Here is a 23,107-nt window from a genome sequence, read left to right on the forward strand (position 1 = left end):
TGCTGGGGTGTGGGACAGCACCCCTAATAAAACACATTGGTGTTTCTACAAACTTACAAATATTCACACCAAGTAGGTTAAATAGATTCTAAATAGTTTGATCCGTTCACATCAGATTTTACCATCAGATGAATCAGGGAAGAGCTTGGTGTGTGGAATGCTTTAGATGCAGGACAGACATCTGTTTACTCTTCTGGAGAAGAGTCCATGTGCTCTCATTTGTCCAGCCTTTGAGCATGGGTCTTCTCTGCCTGGAGTGGTTGCATCTCCCTTCTGCGTGGTGAGTACTGTCATCACCAGAATCATCACCATTGTTATAATTCACATTTATTGAGCACTGTCTGTATTATTTGATACTCCAGTAAGCCCTGGGGTGGTTCTCATTCAGTTATGATCCCCAGTGTTCCGAAGAATACTTGTAAAGGTCACAGAGCAAGGAGTAGAGCTGAGGGTGTACCGAAGCACAGGGACCTCAGAGCCCGTGTTCTCGGTCTCTGCGCCATCCTTGGCGTGTGTCTTCCACAGAGTTCCAGGTCAGGCGTCTCTGTGAGGCTCTCTTTTCTTCCTCTGCCACTTTCAGTTAATGGCGCCCCGGCAGACCTTCCTAGCTCTTCCTGTGCCACTCCAGCCCAGCACTTGTCCTTCTCTGTGTCTTCCCCATAAACCTGAGCTCCTTGAGCAGTTAGGGAAAAGCCTGCTTCATGCTCTGTCTCTAGGGCACACGGTAGGTGCTCGACACATAGTTTATAATCAGGCTCACCCCCAGAGATACGCTAACAGCAAATAAGTTGTATCCCCCGTGAAATAGACAGGAAACACCAGACCCCAAGTTTAAGGATGTAAAATCTTGGATCTGAAAAAGAGAAAAAAATATTCAAAAAGGAAAATGCTACTCAGGTTCCTGCCTGGTGTGCAAAGAAGAAAAATTTGTTGGGGACAGCATTTCAAAAATGAGCCAGGAATAGGTTTCTACTTAAGAATAATAATAGCTAGGATTTATTACATGTGGACCGTGTGCTGGGTTCTGTGCCAGTCTGTAGATAGCATTTCTAATCCTCACTGTTGTGATATGTAAGATTAGTTTAAGAAAGAGAAAGGTGTAGTAGCCATGTTTTAGAGCCTAATAAAAGGTAATACTAATATATTCAGATTAAACAAAAGGTAAATGTCATTAGAACGTAGTAACCTAAAGTGGCCCACAAGAGTACATTTCTCCATCTAAGAGATGATGGAATTGAGGTTGCATGGATTGGAGAGCTAGGACATGTTAGGGGAAGTGAGGTCTGAATGGGCTCCTGACTTTTGCATCCATTCCTTGAAAATGTTAACATGATATCAGGAATGTATCCTGCTATCCTACCCAGGACTGGGTCCGGCTTTGAGCTCTGCTTTCAGAAAAATCTGGGGGAACCTGAAACCTGGAAAGAAGCTCATAATACACAGTTATGATGTTTAGGAGAAACTGCCCCCCCTTTTTATTTTTAATTTTTTTTATTCAAAAATGATTTCAGGAGCACCTGGGTGGCTCAGTCAGGTATGCGTCTGCCTTCGGCTCAGGTCACTATCTCAGGGTCCTGGGATTGAACCCTTCGGGCTCCCTGCTCAGCGGGGTTCTGCTTTTCCCTCTGCCTCTCCCCCTGCTCCTGTTTGCACACGCATGTGCGCGCTCTCTTTCTCTCTCAAAATCTTTAAAAAATGATCTCAGACTTACAGAAAAGTTGCAAAAATAGAACAAAGAATTCTGTATACCCTTCACCTAGATTCTTCTAATATTTTGCATAAGCACTGTACCCATATTTTATGTGTATTATAAATTCTTTTTTTTTTCTGAATCATCTGAGAGTAGTTTGCAGATATAATGCCCATTTACTCCTAAATACTTCAGTATGTATTTTATAAAAACAAGAATATTCTCTTATACAGCCATAATACAATTATCCTGTCAGGAAATAAACATAGATGCAATTCTATTATTTAATGTATGGACCTTATTCAAATTACATCACCTGTCCACAAAATGTCCTTCACAGTAAAAGGAAAGAAAATGTTTCTCAGAGCTTGGGATAGTTAGAAGGTGGAGTAGTTCGGACTGCTTGAGAGAAACCTTAGGGGTTGGCTTTATTTTCTTGTTTATTGAAGTTTTTGTAATGATAAAATGACTGACTCTTTCTTGGTGCTTTGGAGTTTGTTAAATGCCAGGTGGAATTTGATACTCGGAATAACTAAGTGAGGCCTTCAGAGCAGGTGCTGTTTTCTTTTTTAAAATAAGGCTCAAAGAAACTGAGTGATTTGTCCAGTGTCCCACAGCCAGCAAGTGATAGGGCGGAGACTCAGATACTCTGAGGAAACCCTAAGCCTTCTCCCTTGCATCCTTAGTGGATTCGTCTTTATTTACTCAAATTGAAGGGTCTGGCAGCTGGGGGAAATCTGGTTCATTGCAGGAAGACTCCTGATTCTGTCACTAGTCTCCATTGTGAGTGGAAATTCTCTGATCTGCAAGACATGAGCTCTCAGTTAACTTGAGAAACTCCCTAAAAATGCACTTCCCCAGGTCCCACTCCCACTGGGTCTGACTAAGTCTACCTGGGAAGGAGTATCTATGATTCTGTACTTTAACGTGTGCCCCAGTGCTTCTAAGAGGGGACTTGCAGAAGAACTGCGTTCCGCTTCTCCAGAGTAGCAGTTCCACCATCAGCGTTTCTGCTGGGCTTCGCAGAGTATCTTGTACATAGGAAGACTCAAAATTTACACTTGATGAAGGTAAGCATGACGTCAATGAGTGTAAAATGACTGCAAAATGAAGGAACTCAAGTAAGACAGTCAGTTTGGGACACACTAGAGGGTTCCTTGAATCCCCTTCCTTTTAAAGGTCTCTCTTGGTGAGCTGAAGTGCAGATAGCCTGGGAAGTCAGGACTTAGTGTACCCAGTAGAATCTGCCAATAATTAGAGATTGTAGAATTCTTATTTTCGTATGAAAAGCAGAATAAAGTGAAACAGAGACCCCATCTGCAGCTCTGCGAAGACAAACACAGAAACCAAAGCATAGACGCACCAGGATGCAACAGGAAACCACAAAGGCCTGAGATCTTTCAGTGTAAATAGGAAGTCAGAGTTTACTTTTGAACCCACAGTGCCAAACAGAAGCAGAGTGTCTAATCCAGTCCTCTGCCCAGCCCTTCCTGGATCCCTGGCACAGATGAAAGATGATGCCACCTGGGTGAAAACATTTGAAAATGTGTGTTCTGATCAGGGCTTGGAGCAAGCCTCTTTTGTTTGTGCTGGTGAATAATTTGGGACACAGGTGCAGCTTGGACTTGAAAGCATTAATTGGTCTCCCTGGTTTTCCCTGCAGTGATATCTGAGACCCCGGTCTTCCTCTACAAAGTAATCTTAATCCACATACATTCATAAGGCATTTGCCATTGACAGCCAGCTTTCATATACCCCATCTGTGGACCTTTGGGCCAGGTGCATAGTAGTGGAACACTGCTGGATACTTAGTACGTACTCCGTGTTTGTTGGATTGGCATCTCTAATCTCATTTGATTACTGCCATTACAATGGAAAGTAATAAATAGGATACCTATGATCATCACTCTTTTGAGATAAGGAAAACATAATATGGTAGAGAAGACATGGGTTTTGTTCGCATTTGAAGATATCAAACTTTCTTATCCAGAGCGACTTCTTTTATTCAGATAGTTGTTTTTGAGTATCTACTCTGTGTCAGGCACTGGAGCGAAAATCATGAGCACAAGCAGACTTAGACTTTACAGTCTAGTGAAAGGGAAGGATATTAAGCAAACAGTCACAAAAATACATGATTACAGACCGTGATAAATGCTTTACATTCATACCCTGCATGGGAGTAAGAATTGGTGTAATCACTTTGGAAAGCAAAGTGATGTCTTTTGAATATGCATGTACCTTGCACTCCCCAGTTCCCTTCCTAGGTAAAAACCTGGAGAAAGTACTGCACCTGTGTACCTGTGTGCACCCAGGACAAGTACAAGAGTATCCACTGCATTATTTCTCATACTAGCCCCAAACGTGAATCAGCCCAGACTTCTACCAGTCACAGAATGGGCAATTAAATTGTATTATATTCCTACAGTGGTGTGCCTATTTAAAATGAAGGAACTAAAGCTATATGAGTAACATAGAGCTATCAATTTTAAGTGAAAGAAACAGGATATGCAAGAAATACAGAACTATTCATATAAAATTCAAAAAGAGGCAAGAGGAACAGTACATTTTAGGAATGCATATATAGGTGCCAAACCTAGGAAGACAAGTCAGGAAACGATTGCCACAAATATCAGGACACTAGTTAATTACATGGCTGGGAGTGCTGGTTGTTCAGGTAGATAGAAGCCTTCCAGTGGAGAACTGGGGAGCTGGCATTTACTGTTGAGAGATGTATGAGTAGTTATTTTTCTTCCTTTTTTTTTATGTTTAATTTTATTTATTTGAGAGAGAGAGAGACAAAGATAGCAACAGAGAGCACGAGCGAGAAGAGCTAGCACAAGCAGGGAGGAGAGGGAGAAGCAGGCTCCCTGCTGAGCAGAGAGCCCGACACAGGGCTCGATCCCAGGACCCTGGGGTCATGACCTGAGCCGAAGGCAGATGCTTAACCGACTGAGCCACCCAGGCACCCCACATGAGTACTTACTATCAGTCTTTAAAATGTACACGTATGTTTTATACACTCTTCTGTATATATGATATATGGGTGCTGTAAGGCAAAGGAACAGCCATAAAAGCGTGAAGCCAAGGGACTGATACAGTTTGGTGGTTGGCTTCTGTAAGGCAGTGATGTTCAGGCTGAGATACTTTGATTAAGTAACTAAGCAGAGTCTGATAGGGGAGGAAGGAGGTGTCTCCATGGTGGTGGTTGAAAAGAAAGTGGTCCAGAAATTGCAGCAGGATAATGGGAGGGAAGTTGGCAGGTTCAAGGTGACATAGGCGAATGGAGTGGTACCTCTTAAGTCTAAAGAAGCAGAAAGGGGCAGGGAGTTTTGGATCTATAAGCCTTATGAAGGATTTTGGTCTTTTATCTTACAAGAAACTGAAAGGTTTTAATGACGATGGGTAACACATTTGGATTTACAAAGGATCCAAATAATTGCAATTTTGGAGAACAGGTTGGAGAGAGACCAAAGTAGATGCTAGGGGCCATATAGAAGGAGATGAGGGGTCTGAGTGACAGGTGATATCATGGCAGCTTGGCTTGGATTATAGTAGGGGAGGTGGGGAGAAGTGGATATATTTGAAAGATGTTTAGAAGATGCAATCAGTGGCATTTTTGGCAGTAAAAAACACCAGTGTTGCTCGGTGAATGCAATATAGCCTTCCTAAGTGAGTCAGCCAGTCTTCCGGGAGCAACTAGTGCTTAGCGAGCAGAGGTCTGACTAGACGGCAGCAGGGTCTCAGGCGTTCCTTGGACAGACTCGACTGATAGGAGCTAAATGTTTTGCCCTTGGTTCTTAGCAAATGTCTCCCCAAGAAGTAGCCATGTGAACGCATGATTACTTCTGTGGTAGTCCTGACAGAAATACCCAACCCGAATCTAATCATGAGGAAATGTCAGAATCACAAATGGAGAGATATTCTACAAAATAACTTGCCTCTTCTCTTCAAAAATATCCAGGCCACAAAAAAATAAACACAGAAGGGTTCCAGATTAAAGCAGACTAAAGAAATGTGACAACTGAAGGCCGTGTGTGGTCTTGCATTTTTCTTTTGAGGTAAAGGACATTTTGTGGACAATTGATCTAAGTTGAATAAGGTCTATAGATTAAATGATAGAACGGTATTGGTGTTTATTTCCTGATAGGATAGTTTGTATTATGGCTGTATAAGAGAATTTAGGAGTAAATGGGCATTATATCCACAACCTACTCTCAAATGATTCAGAAAAAAAAATTTATATACACATAAAATATGGGTACGGTGTTTATGCAAAATATTGGTAGAACCTGGGTGAAGGCTATACAGAATTCTTCTGTTTTTGCAACTTTTCTGTAAGTCTGAAGTCATTTTTGAATAAAAAATTTAAAAATATAAGAAAAATAGAATAATAGCCATGTGAAGGCCGTACCTATATTTTCTGGGCCCATGCTGATGAGTTAATGTGTCACTCATTTTACCCCCTATAAAGTCGTGCTGGAGAATGTTTTAGAATTTTTATGAGTAGAAAAGTGATCTTTAATCTGAATGTCACTGTATTTTCTGTTTTCTAGTAATAAAAGCTGTATAACCGATCATCTTTTTCTTCTAACTCTGGAAGCCAGGAAGCTCAGAGTTAAAATGGAACACTCAAGCTAAAATATTGAACCTTCTCTCTGCCACATTTCCACTCTGATTTTCATCAGTCTTATATTACACGTTACTATAATATTTGTGTGTGTGTGCGCGCACGCGTTCACATGTGTATCAGGGAAGTATTTAAAATACATTCATCCTTTTGTAGTAGTTTCCTTTGGCTGCTATAACAAATGACCACAAACTTGGTAGCTTAAAACAATGCACGTTTATTTTCTTAAGGTTCTGGAGACCAGAAGTCCAAAATCTGTTTCACTAAGCCGAGATCAACTGTTGGCAGGGCCTGCTCCGTCTGAAGGTTCCAGGGAGAATCTGTTCCTTGCCTCTTTGAGGTCCTGGCGGCTGCTGGTTTACCTTGGCCTGTGGTCGCACCACTCATCGTGGCCTCCATGGTCATACAGCCTTCTCCACATCTGTGGCCAGTCCCCCTTATGATTGCACTTAGAGCCTACCTGGATGATCCAGGATTATCTCCCCATCTCAGGATCCTTGATGTAATCACATCTACAAAATCCTTTTTTTTTTTTTTTTGCCTTATAGGGTAACATTCACAGGTTGGAGGGATTTAGACATGGGTATATTTGGGGGGGGGCATTGTTCAGTATACCACACACACCCTTTGTGAAAGAAGTGACACATAAATACCTTTATAAAAGGAAATAAAAATAAAATATATTAGTTTATTTCTACACTCTAATTCATGTATAGAAAAGGAACACTGATAAAGGAATCAGATTCCTATATTGTGACTTTCGATTGCTTTTACGAATTGCATCTAGTTTTCTATTTCCTATTTAGTTATTGCTAGAGTAGAGAAATATATTTGATCTCAAAACATTGATCTTATGTCCGCTAACCTTGCTAAATACTCTTACTAAGTTTAGAAATGTCATGTGTTAGGCACTGTCTTCATGCATAAAATCTTTGCCAGTAATTTTCAAACTATAGAGCTAGGTGATCTAATGTGGTTTGGATGGTCAGGGAAGGCTTCTGTAAGACAGTAAGGGTGAACTGTAATAGTCTGGTTAGAAAAAAGAGTAGTCCAGGGGCGCCTGGGTGGCGCAGTCGTTAAGCGTCTGCCTTCGGCTCAGGGCGTGATCCTGGTGTTCTGGGGTCGAGCCCCATATCAGGCTCCTCCACTAGGAGCCTGCTTCTTCCACTCCCACTCCCCCTGCTTGTGTTCCCTCTCTCGCTGGCTGTCTCTCTCTGTCAAATAAATAAATAAATCTTTTAAAAAAAAAAAAAAAAAAGAAAAGAAAAAAGAGTACTCCAAGCAGAGGGGACAATATGAGGTATGTCTGTGAGATCACATCACCTGTAAAATTCTGTCTCTCTTTCCTTCTCAATCCCTTTTGTTGTTTTGAATTTGTGTCTAGTTGTGTTTGTCAAGACCTCCAGTATTTTGTTGAGCAGTTAGGGTAAAAAAAGTAATCTCATCTTGTTCCTTATGTTAGAGGGAATGCATCTAAAATTGCTCCAGTGAGCATGATAGTTGCTGGAGATTTCTGATACATATGCCTTTCATGGCATTGAGGAAGTGATCTTCTCTAGCCTTTGGGACGGATGATCAGTATCCTGTGCTTGAAGAGCCACTGAGGATTATTCCACTGGGCAGTCTAATTCCACAGCCACAGAGCTCCATCACTGTGACCTTCATGAGGGCAGTGACCACTAACTTGCTATGGTATCCACAGTGTCTGGTACAGTGCCTGGGACTTCATTAGGCATTCAATATTAAATGAATGACCGAATGAGTGAATGGAAGATACTTAATATGTATTTGTTGGATGAATGAATTAAAGTTAGCAAATTATTATTTAAAATGAGCCAAAAATCTCACTGCTTTCTATACCCCTCATAAAATGAATTGAGCTCATGGTGCTGCCATTCTTGCTTCCTCTCAGCCCCTGGCACGGTCAGCCAGTCATTTGACATATGAAGGGATAAATGAGTGAGTCAGTCCCAGAACATTCCGCCCGTGGCCATTAGACTTTGCCCCTAAAGATTCACATTTATTTGAGCTGAAGCCAGGTGGTTAAAGATGATTTAATCAGGACAAAAGTAAAATACTCTCTTTAATAGAATAATTGCTTATTTCATTTTCTCCTTAAAGTTAGCCATTCATCTCATGCCACTGTCTTTCAATTTATATATGTTGTCCGTGAAGTAATGAAAGTGATTATTCTGAATGAAGTCAAAAGTATTCGTAAAGGACAGTCTTATTGTGTGACTAGAGAGTTTAGAATTCCAGTATTAAACTGGGGATGGGTTGGGTACCGTGGCAGGCTTAAAGTTTGCATCCAAAAGACAAGGTTGAACACCTGAGTAAGAACGTATACAGATTTACTGGGGAACAACTGGGAGAGGTTGGTTGGCCTAAAAGAGGCAGGAGGTTAGGTAAGAATGTCGTAGTAGTTTTAAATACTGGATGATGGTGATTCTAATCCTATGTGTACTTCCTGTTTCAAAGGGGAATTTCATTTAGTAAGTTAGTCATATAACATCCAATATTAGAATGTCCAGTGTCTCAAAATTGATTACCTTTTCCTAACATGGGACTCTGTTCAGAAAGCCTTTGATGACACCATCTTGCCTAGAAAGTAATTTTCAATTTGTTTAGGCATCTCCAGCTCTGTCCACCTCTCCCGGCACACACGCTGCTCCAGCCACATGTAATGGGTTCTTACAATAGGGGTCTTCCTTCCCTAGAGTTTTTGGAAGAGGCCCTAGAGATCTGATCGCTTATGCAGGACTTGCTAAAATATTGAAAAACTCCCCCTGTGGTATAAAATAGAGATGGAAGAAGTCAAAAGTGAGGACTAAGGAAAGAGGCTGAGGTTGACTATTGTAACTGAGATAGTAAGCAGAAAGTGAGGGCTGCTTTGGGAACAGGCTGTATGTCCACTAAAAAGAAGGCAAAAGTATGTGTGGGTGCAGCACAAAGGAGCCAGCTGGGCAGATCTTAAGTGGGACCCCATCCAAAAGGTTCAACTGAAGGAGCAGTGTGATCCCAATAGACGGGTAAACCACCTGAAGACCAGGACAGAAAGGGAGTTTGGAGTAGAGCAGCGGCCAGAGAGCAAGCTGGCTTCAAGCATACTACTGTGGGGAGGTGGAGGGAGTCCCCAGGGGGACATGGCAGTGAATCACCAAGACCACATGAAAAGAGAGCCCCCCCCCAAAGACATAGGGAAACCCAATCATAACCGTATCAGTTAAGTAAGACGTTCCCTAGGCACCCCACCCCTTATGTGGAGCGCAGAGCCCTTGGAGGAGAAGGTGGAGCAGAAAAAGAGAGAGGCAGGATAGCTTCCCCCTTCTCCAGGTCTGCTTCTAAGCCTGAAATAAACTGTTTCTGTAGGAGGGAGAATTTTTAATTCAGTGTGATGGGAGTTTTAAATTGTTACAATGGAGTGCACACATTTAATGCTTGAAGGTAGACAGTAGACTTCTTGTTATTTAAGAGTTTAGGATTGCTATGGATCCACCTAAAATTTCATCTTAGGACAAGGAAAAACAGTTCACAAAACAAGCTTAACAGGGAATAGTGCAGTGAGTAAGGCTTTTTTCCCCCCTGTACACCTACCTGTAAAGGTCCTTTAATAAACTAGGACATATACAAGGCTCTGTCCATTCTCCCCCTCCTGCACTGACAAATCTCTTTCTCTACTTAATCATTTAAGATTAGAGCATGCTATAATAGCTGCCTGCTAAAGAACCAGAGGGAGGGAGGGAGGAGAAAAAAAAACTCTCTTGACTGTATATCCCACTCCTGATTCCCCATTTATCTGCTCATCTTTACTTTTACTCCATCACTTTTCTCGTTGTTCACACTACTCTAGCTATACTGCTAATACAAGATAGCAAGCACATCCCTGCCACAGGGCCTTTGCACTTGCTCTTACCTTTCTGCTTGTATGATGACTAACTACATGCTTCACTCCCTCCCTTACAGTCTCTGCTTAATGCAACCTCATAAGTAAGGTCCACCCAGATCACCCTTTATTAAAATAACCGTGCTTGCCCTCACCATACCACTTAACCTCTCTCTCCTGCTTTATTTTTCTAAATAGCATTATCAAAGCTGATATATTATATATTTGAATATTCCTGTGCTTTTATCACCCCATTCTCCATCAGGTCCTATGTTCCATGAAAAGTGGGACTTTGTTTTTTTCATAGCTATGTCCTTGCCCCTTGAACAGTGCTTTGAATATAGTAGACACTTAAATTCAAGAGATACTTCTTGAATGAAGGAATGCTTTCTAATTTGCTTTAGCCTTTCCACATGCCATCCCTTCAGGCAAGAAATCTTCCTTTTACCCCTTTTCCTTACAGCTGAGCCGCAGCCGAGCCTGCTAAGATTCGGGGCATCCTTTCAGGCTGCATTTCCATGCCCCCTCCTCTGTGCTGCCACCCTAGCCAGATTAATCTCTCTCCCCAGGACTCCTTGCTTTCAGTTCTGTTGCACTTTAATCAAGTTCATGCTCTTAACTGCTACACGGTAGGTTTACAGATGACTAACTCAGCAACCGCAGGTCCTTCTCACATTGTAGAGCTGGAACGTGGCTGTCTTTGAACTCTGTGCAACAGTGTGCATCCTAAATCTAGAATTTTTGATCCCACAGCCCTGCCACGTATATTTTCCCTCCTCCTTTCTTTCTTCTGTTGATTTTCTTATCGTCCTCCTCCTCCTCCTCCTCCTCCATCATCATCATCATGCAAACGTCCAAGGGCACATGACACATTTGTCATTTTCTTCAAGCTTCTTTTGTTCAATGTTAAGGAAAAAGCCCACCTCTTCCACTGAGTGTCCTTCCCCGTGACTGTGGGGACTGAAAATTCGTCCTCTCATTTGGCGTATTTAAACGTTGCAATGCCCCTGATCAGTTATAATCAAATACTGAGTGGTGGCGGTCAGTAATGGCTTAGGTGAACTTTTCCTCTAGTATATACACGGGGGAAATGAGTGGGGGGTGTGGATCACATGAGGTCATTTTAGATCTTCCCTGCAAGGGTTTGGGGGATGAGGCTGATCAGTCACCTCAGCTCTGTGCCTTCCTGCTAAGATCCCATTAGGTTTTTGGCCAAGAACATGGTAATATTTCACAACAGAACTTGGAAAAGTTAAAAATTTACAAATGAATTAATGCTTTTTTTTTCCTTTCCATCTTTTAACTTATTCCTTATTTTTTATTCCCTGAGACCATTTCCATGAGGAGAAATTTCATTAGAATCCCCAGGTGAAAAATACTTCATTGGACAAAATTGGGCCTAGAGATAAACTGACCTCACAACTGGTGTTGAGTGAGATATATTAAATGGTATCCTAAGCGGCTTATTTATGACCTGCCGGTCACCAGTGTAAACACCACCTCTTCTCTTAAACTTGGCCTAGCTTCCTCCCGTGACCCCAGAAAAAATAGTCTCACCTTCCTTTGTGTTACTGTAGCACTTCATTTATATGTCTGTTGTTACACTCATTTTATGTCATAAAAATGTACTAAATGTGTGTCCCTGACACTAGACCTTGAGTTCCCAAGGGCTGCCACTGGGGCTCATTCATCTCTGCATACTCAAGGTCTTACGTGTAGCAGACAGACAGTAAAAGTTAAAAGAATATGTTGGGTATGTCTAGTCCAGTCAGTCGAGTCAGTGGACATCTGTTGAGTAACTGCTTGTATGCCAGATATTGTAACATATTTGGTCTCCTCTACTCCTTACAGTTTCCCTACAAAGCATTGCTATAGAGGAGAGAGTGGGTAAGGGATTTACCCATTCATATGGTAAGTGGCCGACCTAGCTTTGATTTCAAGTCACTTGAAGCCATATTCTGTGTTCTGTCTCCTTCATTAAAGCTTAACACATTTTTCAGGCACCCATCTATAATGTTTAGCTCCCAACTCCATAACACCGTGAAATATGTTCCTGTAACTGTAATCATCCATTTGATGAACAGAATGGGAGATCCAGAAGGAACGTGTAAAGATCATCTAACTCAGTACTCTCAATTACACGTGACAGAATGGAGTCCCAGAGCGGAAAAAGAGCTTAGCCAAAATTGCTCCTACCAGCTTGGAACATGGGGTCCTTCTCCTGTCCATTGCCCCTAGAGTAATTACTCTAAATCCTTAGCGTTCTAATGACCCTCTGCGTAGCATGGCATGTGATGACCAGTCAATTCACCATGGAATTATTCTCCACATTCTCTCTCCTCCAGCCCTGCCGCACTGTACTCTCTGCTGCTTTTCCCTCTGCTTCCTCTCCCTCTGCCTGCAATGCCCTTCCCTCCACTCCTTCTCCTGTCTCACTCCCACTTAGCCTTCAGATCTGAGCTCAGGCGTCACCTCTTCCTGGAAGTTTTCAGAGTAAGCGAGGTGGAGTATCCGTGTGCTCCCATGGCACATACCTCTGGCACAGGGCATACTCTTCACTATTTTTTGTCCATTACCTGGGTTTCTGTCTTCCTTTTTTTTTTTTTAAAGATTTTATTTATTTATTTGACAGAGATAGAGACAGCCAGCGAGAGAGGGAACCACAAGCAGGGGGAGTGGGAGATGAAGAAGCAGGCTCATAGCGGAGGAGCCTGATGTGGGGCTCGATCCCATAATGCCAGGATGACGCCCTGAGCCGAAGGCAGACGCTTAACCGCTGTGCCACCCAGGCGCCCCCTAGGGTTTCTGTCTTCCTTGTTCGCATGGCTGCGAATTCCTTGAGGGCAGGTGTTATGGCTCCTGCATTTCTATAGCAGTTGTGTCTAGTACAGTCCCTGGAACCAAGGTGACTTTCAGTAAATTTTGAATGGAACAGTCACTTAGCAGGATTCCACTATGAAGGGTGACAAGCTTTGGAGATGTAATGGTGGTGAAGACTCACCTTCCTGATATCTCGGAGGTGTTCTTGAAGACTCTCCCTGTATTGAGGATCTAAGGGAACCCACCATTTCTTAATGCCACAGGAATGTACTGGTATCTCTAATGTTTGAGTGCTTTTGTTGAGTTGCACCAAGAACTTCTGTAGAAGGGTCTAGCATGGCATATGCAGGGGAGCCTCTCACCTAAGACTGATGATCTCATAGTGTCTGTTCTCTGCTGTCACTAAGGAAAATAAAGTGCATCCATGTCCTTTTTATAGTGTGGTATAACTGACTACAGGATGTGTCCCTATGCAACATCTGTCTTCTTACCAAAATCAAAGCTTTAAATTAAGTGAGTAAGGCTCTCCTCTGGTGTGTCATCCTAAAGGAGATCAGAAGGATGATGGTGTTGGAGGGAATATAAGGGTGTTTTTTACCTCTCTGAAATCATGTACATCCATTCTCAATATTAAACCAAGAGAGAACTTACTGGACTTAGAAATAAAAGGAACAGTCTTAATTTTTACATTGACACTTTCTGTCTGGGTGAACTTGAGTGATTAGTTTGATTTTTCAGGGCCTCCATCTCTTTATCTTAACAGTGATGGCTTTGGGACACCAGGGTAGCTCAGTTGGTTAAATGTTCAACTCTTGATTTTGGCTCAGGTCATGATCTCAGGATTGTGAGATCGAGCCCCGTGTACAGGTCCACACCCAGCGGGGAGTCTGCTTGAGATTCTCTCCTTCTGCCCTTCCTCCCCTCTCTCTCTCCCTCTCTCTCTCTCTCAAATAAATAGATCTCTTTTAAAAATNTCTCTCTCTCTCTCTCTCTCTCTCTCAAATAAATAGATCTCTTTTAAAAATTAAATTCAAATAAAAAGCACTGGCCTTTCCTACTTTCTAGATGTATCAAGCACTGGTTGAATTGTAACAGCTGTCTGGAAACCCTCTGTAGCATGGAGACATCCTAGGTGCTTTGAAGCAGGCTGGGAGGAGGGGAAATTTAATGGGGAACATACTTGATATGAGGTATTGCCTCTATGGAAGAGTACCTTTACCTTTGGCCACATGCAAGAGCCCCTCTGTAGGGTGTTGGGTACTAGGCTGGTACCCTCATCTGAGTCCAACTCTGGGTGATGACCCTCGTCAAGACTTTCAGAGTTGGAAGAGCAAGTGGAGTTCATTTAAGCCAAAGGCCTCAGGGAGAGTCAGGATTTGGAAGACTAAATTCAAGTGCTAGTCCTCTGGACCAGGCATGTCATGGAAGAGGGGTGAAGCGAGGGTCTTGGGCCAGGTGTTAACTGCATCAGGCCAGAAGCACATCTGAAGTGGCTGCCAGTTGCCCCCTGCCCCTTTGCGATATCCCAGGATCACCATTTATGTATCGGCAGATCAGGTGGTTTAAAACTCCAAGGTCAAGGTAGCAGTTTGTGGCCATTTAAAGCATGGAGGGTCTGAAGGCTATGGGGAGGGTGAATTGGAAAAGAGGAGATGGGTAGAATGAGGTGAGGCAGTGAAGGGCTTTTGGAGAAACAGATTTTGAGGCAAAGCTTCTTTTCCCCCGCCTGGAACTGTTGACTTAGCAAAACAGAAGAAACCACACATACTTCCACACCGTGAAGCTGGTCTGGAGCTCAGAGACTCCGGAGGGCCAGGGAAGGCCCGGCTCTGGGTGGAACACGTAGCCTGTGACCGCAAACTTTTGGGCAACATAACAGGCGATTATCATTCAGTATGCATTCAGTTGTGAGTCAGAACAAACTGAAANTTACGTAGCCTGTGACCACAAACTTTTGGGCAACATAACAGGCGATTATCATTCAGTATGCATTCAGTTGTGAGTCAGAACAAACTGAAATGAACCACTGTGCAAGTCCAGCCTCTCGAAACCCTGAATACGTGCTTGAGAGGGGAAGACCGTGGGTGTGTGGACTTCTAGCTACAAGTACCCAAAACACAAATTGGGATTATTTCCCCATTGCCTTCAAGAGAACAGTTCCAACTACTTAGCCTGTCATGAAAGAACCCTCATGATCAGTCCTCTGCCTGTCCTCCCACTCATAAGTTTGGTTTTTTTCTTTTTTTTTTTTTCTCTCCTCCATGGAAGCCTTACCTTGAGCAAGTTATATGACCCCCATAAGCCTCAGTTCCTGTGTCTGTAAAATGCGAATACCGATACCTGTCTTCACAGGCCTGTAATAATTATTAAATGAGATAGTACATGTAAAGCCACTAACAAGGCCTTTGCTCACAGTATATGGCAACTTGACATTTGTGGGATTTTTGTTATTATTACTGTAAATTCTACATTCCAGCCAAACCATAGCACTTTCTTCAAGCCATTGTTGTACTACGAACTTAGCCCTTTTTTGAGGTGCTTATCAGAATATCTTGCCATTCGTAGATTAACTGTCACACCCCCTAACTACACCGAAAATTAGGGCAAGGACAGTATCTCTTCATCTCTGTTTCCCCAGAACCTGACCCCCATAGTAGGTGCTTAGTTAAATGGTGGCTAAAGAAACGCGTGAAGTGTCTCTGCAGATTCTCAGCAGATGCTTCATGAGGCCTCACCCTCGTTACCCATATTAGGCACCTACTGTGGGTGGGGAAACCATACCAGGTGCTTGGCATGCATGATCTCAGTTAATACCCCTGCCCCCCGCCCCCAGAAGGCAGCTAGTATGTAAACTCTTGACAGATGAGTACAGAGCCTCAATTAACAGAAATGCCTCAAGTGTAAACATTAGATGACTTTTTTACCATGAACCCACCAGGAACCCAAACTGATATCCAAACAATCCTCTTGGTCTGGCATGAAAAATGAGACCCAGATTTCTTCTACCTCAGACTCACTGCCTCTCCAGCTGTTCCCACCCTCTGCTGGCACTGCTGTTGTTTGCACCTTACCAGGATTAACCAGACCAGTCTGTACTCTGAACTCAGAAAAATAGAGATTAAACACTTCCTGGCTTTAAAAAAAAATCAGAGTAGAGAAAGTTAAATCATCAGCTCTTACTTGTTGATTATTTACTGCAGACAGGCAGCATGTCAGGCTTTCTCTGCATCGGCTCTGTCCTTTCTGAACATCTTGGAAGGTGAATATTCTTGTGTGCCTTTTACACTGGAGGAAACTGGCATCTGTCAGGGTCTCAGAGCTGGATCATGGAGTTGTGATGCCTGACCGGGCTGAACTAAAACTCTCTCTCTTTCCATGGCACTAGTCAGCCTGGAGAAAGCAGTGTCACTGGCCCCCACACCTTCTCTGTATCCCCCAGAGGCAGGTGTGCAGGGGTGTTTCCTCCTCCATGCCTGAGTGCTCAGTCACCCCCCTAAGAGTGCAGGCCAATGAAGCAGAAAAATAGCTCTTACTCCTCACTCTGGCATGTGTCCCTTAGGTGAGAGCCAGATTCTCAAATTGCAAGGCCAATGGCGAGTAAGTCTACACCACACACGCAGGGTATCAACACACACAGAGTTCTGCCGGAATTCACACATCCTGGAAGCCAGGCTGGCGTTGGTGACCAGTTTCATTTAATCTTGTCTCTAATGGCTGCATGATGAGTGGAGAGAGGGAGGAAGGCAGGACGGTAGGAAGCACACGCATCTCCAGAAACCAGGTTTGGTTTGCCCATTGAGAGTATTAGACACTGCCTGACCCTTCTCTGTCAACCCACAGTGACAGCTCCAATGTCCAGGAAGGGGAAGGGCTGGTTCCACTGGCCCCTTAGTTCATCTGACTTCTGTGGTTCTTGAAGTAGCCAGGTATCATAAGAGCATGGCCTTCGGAATCACACGGACTCAGATCGCTTCTGCCAGTTGGCACCTGTATGACCATAAACACGTCTTTGAACTTTTGTGAGTCACAGTTTCTTCATCTGTAAACTGAAGGAAATGGCTGGAGTATTATGAAGATTATGCATGAGGATGTGTCTAAAACAGTCAGCACCTAGTAGGTGCTCGGCAAGTGTTAGCTGCCTTCCCTCCCTTCCCCACCCCCCATCCATTCACCTGTAATGCCTTAAAAAAAAGCCATTATAATTGTCATTTGTTATTTTGTGAGCTACATGTGTTACTGATTAATAACACAGAAACTGCTTAAACCACTCTCACAGAACTATAACCCTGCCCTACCTCATGTCATATCATTTCACAGATAGCTGTTTTTCCCCCTTTTTTCTTCCTTGTTCCCCTCTTTTATTCCCCCTTTTCTCTAAGGAAGTCCAGATGGGCCCAATACATTCTTATACCCTGGGTAGCCTCCGCCAAGGGTTAAAATCAGGTCTGTTTCACAGGCAGATGATCTATTCATAACAAAAGCTGCCTCCTGGCCCTGGGCCACAGCTGAACACTGTTCCTCTCAAGCCCTTCTTTCATTTGTTTCTGATTGTTCCGCACTGTTTACATATCTTACTTATTAACATGGTCTTTTATAGAGTACAGGCAGAGGGCAAACCCTCCAGGATCCGCTTTCCCTCTCAGTGCCCTTTATTCCTTTAGTCTTCTTACCTCTGTGGACCATTTCTCTTTCATAAGAATTCATTCAAATAGGGAAGCAATTTTTAAGTCTTTCCTTTTTTTTCCCCTCCTTTAACGTGAGAGTCACTTAGCATTCTCAAAGAACTGCTGTTGAATATGGAGAAGAGGGAAAAGATACCACTGGAATGTGTGATTTTTTTCTCTGTCTCTTTCCCTCTTCGATGTAGGAAAAGCCCATCATGTTCATTGACTTTTCAAAGGACATCTTCTCACTCAGGGCACAAGGGGTGCTGGGCTGGCCCCAGACCAGATGTTGACGATGGTACTGTCTGCTCTGTCCTTGCCTCTCCTGTTTACAGTCTTTTTTCTCTGGGGGAAAAAAAAGTGTCTCAGGAAACCTGTGGACTCTTGAGTCAGATTTGAGTCTAAAAGCTGGTTCTGCGCCCTTGGTGAACCTGGGAACTTATCTTAATGTCTCTGAAGCCTGGTTCCCGTCGAAACTGGGGGTCCCAGGCTTGCCCAGCATCTCAGGTGAGGGAAAGGGATGTAACAGTGCCCCATGTGGGGTTGACAGAAGCCCTGCGTGACTGCAGCTGATGGCGGCAGCCCCTGACACACTGGCCTGGGACGGATTCTGAGGCCTGGCGTGGTGATGGCAGCAAGGTGGGCCCGGATCACTATCTGACATGGACATTCTGGTCCATGTGCCACTTATGCGCTGTCCCTGGTGACCTCTTAGGTAACCAAAGTACATGGGGTTCCCACCCCCTCTCTCCATCTTTCTCCTGACCTCCTGCCATCTAACCATCATGGCTTTTTAACGGTCTTGCAGTCTGCTTTGTCACAGAGAGGGTGTGAGGGATGAAGTCCTTCATCCTAATTAATACTCGACACACCCTTGTCAGTTTCCAGTACTTGCGCAGTCCTTCAGTCGGGGAACTACGCGAGCGTGCATGCATGGTTTTTAGTTCTCTTTGCCTGGCCACTTTAGCCTCTCATCTTGTTCTAGGCCACAAGTGCAGAGAGAGTTCTGAACATCGGGATCCTTCAGGTCCAGACTTGTATGGACATGTCCCAAATTCCCTGAGCTAAACCTGAGAAGACAGGAGTGGGCTCTTCCGGAGAGTGCTTCCAAAAGGCCATGATTGATGCGCACACCCAGCAGTTCTGACTTTTTCCAAATGAGGCCCCAGTATCATCCAGCCAAGGTTCTCTTTGCCTTTATGCCGTACGCTGTTAAAAGGGTACATCTCAGTTGTATTTGTTCCCAGTGACATGTCTTTCAAATAGAAATTAATCCGTCTGAATGATCATGCTGATTCATATCTGGCTCTTCTCTAGAGCCGGTACAGACCTGTACCCTACTTCAGAACTCTAGTCAAGATGGTGTCAGATCTTACTTTTTAAAATTAAATGCCTCCATGTAATCCGTTCCATAAATAAGAAGTACACCTTGGCCGGTATAGAGGTGTTGATATTAGTACAGGCTCCATTTCCGTGGGTCACTGAATGTACCAGGCACAGTACCAAGGCCTATAATAGACTGTGCCACATTTAATCTTTCCAAGTCTGTAAGAGAGGTTCCATCTGCCCCATTTTTCAGATGAACATGCCGAGGACCGATGTCATACAGCAAGTTGGGACTAAACATTGTCAGACCAATTTCTAAATCTGTGGTCAGATTTATGAGACAATATCTGAGACTAGACGCTGGTACAAAGCAAAAGGTCGTCACAAGGGAAATCCAGAAGCCCATCAGGAGCAGGGCAGGAAGAGAAAGTGTCCGCAACTTAGCAGTCAGAAATCAGAGGCTGTCTGACAGAGGTGCTGTGTGTTGGGGTGCCGTGTGCTTGTTACAGGGAAAGGCCGTGTCATCCTCATCTGCACCTGCTGATCAGCCTCGGCTCTAAGGCCACCCTAGGCATCTTTTTAACTGAAGTCTGTAAGGGAGAGCTGCTTTTCCTAACAGCTGGTTTAGAATCAAAGGAGGACATTGATTGGGTCATATTTGAGAAGCACTCAGTTAGTCCTATGCTCATTACTGGGGATGTGGCAGACATAGAAGACACGGTTCTGACTCTGAGCGTCCAGCTCACTGTGTGACTTTGGAACAGAGCTAAGAACCCATCTGGTGACCAGCACACAGAAAGGGCGCCCTCTCTCCTCTCACTCACTGCCTCCCCTTCCCCCACCCACGCCACCAGCCCCTCCTCCCTTACTCATGGGATCCACAAAAGAGACCAGTAACTGTTTACCCACTGCAGATTGTTTAGGCTGTGAAAAGGATGCAAGCTATGATTTTTACGTCTTTGGGGTCATACAGCTCTTGGAGCTTTCAAAGCTGAAAGCCAGTCTGAGCTCACTGGAGCCAGTCAGGCATCTGTATAGAGGAGGCCAAGTGTGGCTTCTTATCTGCAAGGGAGAGAAAATTGGGGGAAATTTCAGGCAGGCCTCAAAGTTTTCTTGGCTATTCCGTCTCTTGCAGAGCAACTTCGGGTGTGTTTTAAGTGTATGTGAATGAGAAACATATGGATTAAATTTCTATTGTGATCACATATGGCTTTCAAAATGATGAAGAATAAAGAATTCGGGGTTTAGGGAGTCCAAAATACTTGGCAAATAATTCAGGACATTGCAGGCAACATTTGGCTGCCTCCCTCCATCCCAAATTTGGGAACTGTTTGGTGGGGTGACAAACCCGTTCAGTGCCCTCCCTGCCTGCTCAAACTGCTAAGCCCCAGGAGATATCTGTGGACAGGTTTCATGTGTTCTTGTTTTGCTCAAACTGAAATAAGGGGATTGGATTTCTAGGAAGGGCATACTCTCTGCTGGAGGACTCTTAATCTTTCAGAAAACTCCAACTAGAGAAGAAGAAAATTTGGCAAGCCTGAGCTTAATTAACGATGTGCCACTTACGGGAGATTGAACATGCGTTCTATGCTATTTATTGCTCTGAATATCTGTGACTTTGTTAATAATTTCAGCCATGTGCTGCATTGTGTGATTTAGTGTATAAAGCATTTTATATGCATATTATATTCTAAATACACATTACATACAATTTATAGATACAGGTATGTACACACACACATACAGCATATGTCGTGACAGCCTACAGTGTAGAGGTACAGAGGGTTAAGGAAGAGGTAAGAAACCGCAACCCAGCCAGTCAGGGTTTAGAGAAGCTTCCCAGACCAGATACTGTTGACGTGGAAGAGTCAGGCAGGAAGAGGCCAGAAGCAACGCCTCTTAGAGAGAGGAGAATTTATGACGACATAGAGATGAGAAAGAAAATGGCACACTTGGGGGAATTTCTAGGCTATGATGGGTTTGTTGGAATAAAAATGTTGGGACAAATGGTGAGGAAATGGTAGCATGTGTGATAAGGTGAGACACATAGATAAAAGCCTCATCAGAAAGGTCTCATGTGTCATGGGGAACTCCTAAAGCGTGTGAGGAAATAATACAATTATAATTAGGTTTGTGTGTTAGAAGGATCATTGTATTGGCGGTAAGGAGGTTGGATTCTCTGAGCAAGGTTTTTGGGGGTGCAGGAGAAGGACAGTATTTGAGACAGGGAAACCAGCGTAATTACTGTTGAGATAATCCCAGCAAGAGATAATAAAGGACTGGACTAATATAGCAATGGGGAAAACAAGCTTTGGTTGAAAAATAGAGTTGACAGTATGTGGGGCAGAGGAGAAAGATGACTGCATCTTAATGTTGAGAATGGTGTCCTAGTGTTTGGGTAAACAGGCAGACAGGGACCCCAGAGCAGGAGCAGCCCTGGGAGGAGGGATGGCGAGTTCTATTTTGAACACATTGATTAGACATCTAGGTCAGGTGTCCAGTTGGGAGCTCAAGAGCAAGGCCTGAGTTTGGAAGAACAATTTGGGACTCAACAGCATAAAGATTGTCATTGCTCCCATGGGAGTGGATGGGCTGAGCCCGTGAGACACATGTGTTGAGTGAGGCAAGTACGGAAGAGAGAGTCCAGGAGGGAAGAGGAAGGAGAACCTCCCCCAAGGGACAGAACTAAGAAGGGGTAGAGTCTAGACCTGAACCCAGGACTTGGTACTCCAGATCATTCCACCGCCCCAAAAAGGAGTGGAGTTAAACCATCTGTTGTTTCACATTTCTTGAGAGCATTTGTACACATTATACCACTTAGGACTCACACAGAACTCTGTGGGAGGTGAGATTATCGCATTTACAGATGAGGAAACTGAGTCTCAGATTCCAAGGCACATGGCTAATAAACAGCCTAACCAGAATTGAAACTCAGGTTTGTCTAACTCCAAGGTCTATGCTCACATTACTAAACCATGTTCACTGTCTTTGAGATAAGAGGTGTCTCCTCACTATTTCATAGGAGAGGCACACAGCTCATTACAACTTAATCTGAGAAGTGCAGAAATAGAGGTCAAGGCTAAAAGCCCCGTTCAAAAACCAAATTCTCTGTGCTCTTTTTTGTGCTGTGTAGTGAGCTGGGAGTTGGCTGGAATGTGTATAAATGGTTTTTTTCTAGTAAGACGATAGCGCAGTCCATTTGGAGGGTGAGATGAGCCACCACGGAAATACTCAGTCCCACACATGCCTGCGGCTACCCTCTAAAATTCCCAACCTGGCTGGAGGCACTCAAAACAAAACCTCCTGTTCCCTCCCAGGACCACTGGCGCCTGGAGCCTGCCTGCTGCCCCTGCCAGAGGTTTAGGCCAACCTCGGATGATGGGGTGGGGGCAAGGCAGAACGGAAATTGCTGGAGTGGCTCCCTGCCCTGAGCGCAGTTACCTCTCCCAGTAAGAGGTGTGAGCAGCCAGTTGGGCTTTAGCAGCACGGGGAAACTCAGTTAACGAGAGCATAGCCTTCGATGAAATGCAGCCAGTGGCATCCACTCATGGAGCCAGCTTGGGCACAGACATGAAAAGAGGCTGGAACAAATGGACAGGGGCTTCTAAGCCCTGCTTGACCATTTCTCATCCTTGTGATCCCCGGGGAGTTTGCCTACACCCTCCTCATGCCTTTGTCTTCAGCTATCAAATGGGCGGTGCTTGTTTGACTCCATGTCCTAATCAGGGTAATTGTACGTTTGAATACAAATATAAACTTAGGAATCACTTGATACCTGAGTTACCCCCAGCCCATTGTGCACCTTAACTTCTACTAGATTGCAAACCTCGGGAGGATACGTGGCTCTGATGCCCATCTTTCTCCATCTTTTCATGTTTGAAGCGATAGTTTGAACTCCGTGTGTATCCAAGAAATATTTGCTGAATATTTGCTCAGTGAATGTCAGATACTACGGATAGTAGCCATTAAATACAACCCATTGAAGTTGGTCGTCAAGAAAGGCCCCTGATAATCCTGGCCACAGTCACAGGGGTGGCTGGGCAAAGTTGGTACTTCGAGAAGCCCCAAGAGGCCACCCAATGGGATCCCCTGAGCCA

General features: G+C 44.0%; 1 protein-coding gene across 13 annotated transcripts in view; it reads left to right on the forward strand.

Moving 5' to 3' along the window:
• The window catches only part of FGGY (FGGY carbohydrate kinase domain containing), a 414,009-nt gene that overhangs the window by 248,947 nt on the left and 141,955 nt on the right, over positions 1-23,107 (forward strand). The window lies entirely within an intron of this gene.

Source organism: Ailuropoda melanoleuca, chromosome 2, assembly GCF_002007445.2.
Source record: "Ailuropoda melanoleuca isolate Jingjing chromosome 2, ASM200744v2, whole genome shotgun sequence".
Lineage (NCBI taxonomy): Eukaryota > Metazoa > Chordata > Mammalia > Carnivora > Ursidae > Ailuropoda > Ailuropoda melanoleuca.